The 3,555-nt window shown below is 43.4% G+C and overlaps 1 long non-coding RNA gene across 2 annotated transcripts; it reads right to left on the bottom strand.

Annotated features, from left to right (window-relative positions):
* Positions 1–224: 224 nt before the first annotated feature.
* Positions 225–2,659, bottom strand: LOC311628516. 2 transcript variants are annotated; one of them, XR_014796026.1, is made up of 3 exons: positions 2,446–2,659; positions 1,352–2,386; positions 225–1,222 (listed from the first exon to the last, which is right to left on the bottom strand). It is a non-coding gene; the product is annotated as an uncharacterized lncRNA (long non-coding RNA). The 2 variants fall into 2 exon arrangements; XR_014796025.1 differs by having other exon boundaries at positions 225–2,386.
* Positions 2,660–3,555: the final 896 nt, after the last annotated feature.

Raw genomic sequence — 3,555 nt, 5'->3', positions numbered from 1 at the left:
CCTATGACTACTGGCAGCTCGAATCTAGGTATAATCTCCTGGAGTAATTTCTGGACTACTACAGAGGCACTTTCTATCCTATGCTTCAACCTAATCTGAGAAGGTGTCTATAAAAACTAGCATGTACTTGTATCTTAATGTTGGTGGCTTAATTTCTGTGAAACCCACCTTCTAATGCTCTCCTAGGGAATTTTCCTGGGGCCCAAATTCCTAGGGGGTCCCTCTATTCTTGCTTAGCATTTACCTGTATATAAACAGTACTTCTAGTGACTCTGCCTCACAGAAGTTCAGAAGTCTTGGTGACACTTAACCTGGTGTCACCGGGCAACTCTGACCTAGAGCCTCTGGGACCAACAGTCTTGTCATCTGGAGGGTCCATCAACCATCTGGTCCTTCAGTGGCTTGCTTCTGTTCAGCCAATTCCTTCTGGCTGCAGTTAGTAACCCTCTTTCCTCTGTGGATGGCACAGTGTTTCCATCAAAGGGCCTGGATTAAGGCCAAAAGTTCTGGAACTGTGCCCAAATGATGTGGTCCAAGGTGACTACCACTGCCCCTGCATATCAGGTCCCATCCTGAATGTAACTGCTCTCATCCGTGAACAGTACCTTGTCGTCTGTTACCTCTGTGCAGTCATGAATGGGTTTCTCATCATCATCTGGAAGCAGGTTGGCAGGGTTGATGGTCAGAGTCTTATGAATCCGGACACAGGGCTGGTCCCAGAGAAAAGCCTGACCCATCCAGGTTAGCTCCTGGTCCAGAGTCCGCTTATCTGCCTAGCCTCCTTCACCAGCAATGCTGTGGTGGCCACTACCTGGAAGCACGCTGGCCACCCTGCTGCCATAGAGTCCAGTCTCTTAGATAGGCCACAGGTCTCTTCCAGGGACCTAGAGTCTGAGTGAGAACCCCTTTGGCAATGCCTCTTACCTCACTCACGTAAAGGTGGAAGGGCTTCGTGATATCTGGCGAGGCTAGGGCAGGTGCTGAGACGAGAGCCTTCTTTAGCTCCTCAAAGGCCCGTTGTTCTACTTCAGTCCAGTTCAGCGGCTGCGTTCCTCCAGTACGTGTTCCTTCTTAGGTCTACAGTCCTTCTTGATGTCCAAGGAAAACAGTCAGTTTGTCTGGTGGCTCCCTGGACTGATATCTTCCTAGAGGTCCCATCGGCTCTGTCAAGACTGAATAAACTGCCCAGTGCTCATCAGGAAATTAATAGCTTTTCCTCTCACTTGTAAGGTCACCCTTGGGAGCTTAATTGAAAGGAGCCTGGTCCTGTCAGTCTTTTTCTTTGAGGTTTAAACCCTTGGAATCTAAGTCTTCCTTTCTTTCAGATAGTCTCTGTCTCTTCTGACTTCACCTTCTGTCTCTCTCCCTCTCTAATCTCTGCCCTTTCCTGTCTCTTGCTCATGTCTTTCTCCCTCCCTTTCTCACATGCACATTTATACTTATACACCCATATCACTTTCTCTTTTAATCTTTATTTCTGCTTCTGTCTAAATCCTTCCCTCTCAGACTCTCAGAGTCTTTTTCTTAAGTCTCTGTTTTGTTCTTTCCCTCTCTCCCAGTTTCTCCTTCTCATCACATGTACAACTTTTATAAAAACTTTTACTATTTTACACTAGCTTTTAAATCTTCTTTCTATGTCCTTCAAAAATCTATAACCATACCTCAAATCTTCTATTATTTTAAAATATTTAGGAAAGGCAGAGGGAAGAGAGAGCAGGTCTAGCACTCTGTTCCTAGTAGCCCCTTGAATTTTAAACTGCCACATTCTGCCTACAGATAAAGATCTCAGATTCTGATAAGACTGAAAAGGGGAACAGGAGAATTTTAACTGTGCCTTTAAGTCCCCTAATAGAACACGGTGAAAAGTGTCCAAGCAGTCACGGGGGTTAAACCATGTTTTCACATTGTTTTAACATAATTCTAAACCTTTGTGATGAAGTCTACTTAAATCTATAAAGTAGATACACATGACTGAAACCAAAAATGATTCCTACAGTTTAAACAAAATACAAGATGCAGGTACAAGCCCAATTCAAGCTTACAATGCAATTAGAAATGATAATAACAATGGCATATGAGAAAAGCAAAACAAAACAAATTAATGAAACAATCTGGATAGGGCTCAAGCATCATATAGATTCCTCATCTGACAAATGAAAATAAATTAATCCTTGAGATCTTTGATCATTATTGCTTATTCTTAACACATGTAATACAGTTTAGCCTGCCATATTCTAGGCATTTAGTTACTGCAATTAATTTTTTTCTAATTCAATTTATACTTAAGTAGCTATGACTCTGCTTAGCTGATATCAATGATAAAAACTAAACATTGTAAGCAAGGCCATGGAATCACCTGCCACTCCTTGCAGATCACATTCTTTAGCTGAAAACTCCTAGCCATTCATGTAAATTTGTTACCATTATCAACTAGGTAGTTTCCACCTCATGGTGGGGAATTTTAAAAGCTGCTTACAATGACTTGGGAAACCAGTTTTAATTTATCTGCTGCCTCCAGCTACTCAAACAACTCCTGGAGGTGAATGGAGGCAGGGAGCGAGCGGGTCCCAGGTGGTGAAGGCAGTGCTGCCACCAGGGCTTTTTCATCAGACTGTCCACCGCTTGCCTCTTGCTAGCAAAGGTGCAATGGGGGAATCGGTGACCCTTCCACTGCAATTACACTCCTTGAACTTTCTGACAAGCTTTTACTGATTTTAAAATTATAACTTGAGTTGACACACATACAAGGACCAAGAGGCCCACAAAATATTTTCTTTTTCCTTTAAAGATTTTACAATGTACTGTAATCACTAATCACCTTAAATTTAAATGGCTAATTGAAACAAACAGTTCTGAGACCGTTCCTCCAGCACTGATGAAGACTGGGTGGAGGCAGGTGTCTGAAATAAGATTCATTTAGTTTTTGAGCTCGCTGGGCAGACTTGGCGACTTTGCCAGCTCAAGCTTCCTTCTTGTAAATAGTTACTTTTAGACTTCGGTCTTTGCTTTTAACCTTTTTAGACTATAATTGTTACAACCTCATACCTTCAAATCAATAAACATAGACATAAATCCTGTTAGGCGGGCCGATTCCCCTCTGACAGAAAGCAAAGCACTCCTGGGAAAAAGGAATCCCAGTGGCCACTCGGGGCGGTTTGCTAGCCATCAGAGCACTCAGCTTTAAACAAATTAAAGGTTTCTTTCTTTCTCTCTGCTCGCCTGTGGCCGGGCGAGTAAGACAGACCTGGGAGGTCTCTTTCCCAATTTTCTCTTGTCAAGGAGACAACCACACTCCTTCAGCCATTTGGGGTTATCAAAAAGAACATCAATCTGGATATCAATGTATGGAATTTGGTCCGGATGCCCAGGGCTCCTATAGACTATCCGCCGGACTCCCGTGCAGGGCCCCATGTCTAGGGTCCCTGTTGAAGGCCAATCAACCCCAAATGTCGGCCACTCCAATTCACAGAGTCTCTGGAGAGTGAAGGCATCTACAGAAACACCATAGCCTTCACCTCGTTTTTAAGTCCGGAAAATTTTTAACCATGCATTCAA

The sequence above is a fragment of the Pipistrellus hanaki genome (genome assembly GCF_964339955.1).
Source record: "Pipistrellus hanaki genome assembly, chromosome: 1".
Lineage (NCBI taxonomy): Eukaryota > Metazoa > Chordata > Mammalia > Chiroptera > Vespertilionidae > Pipistrellus > Pipistrellus hanaki.
This window is presented reverse-complemented; position numbering and strand designations above follow the sequence as displayed.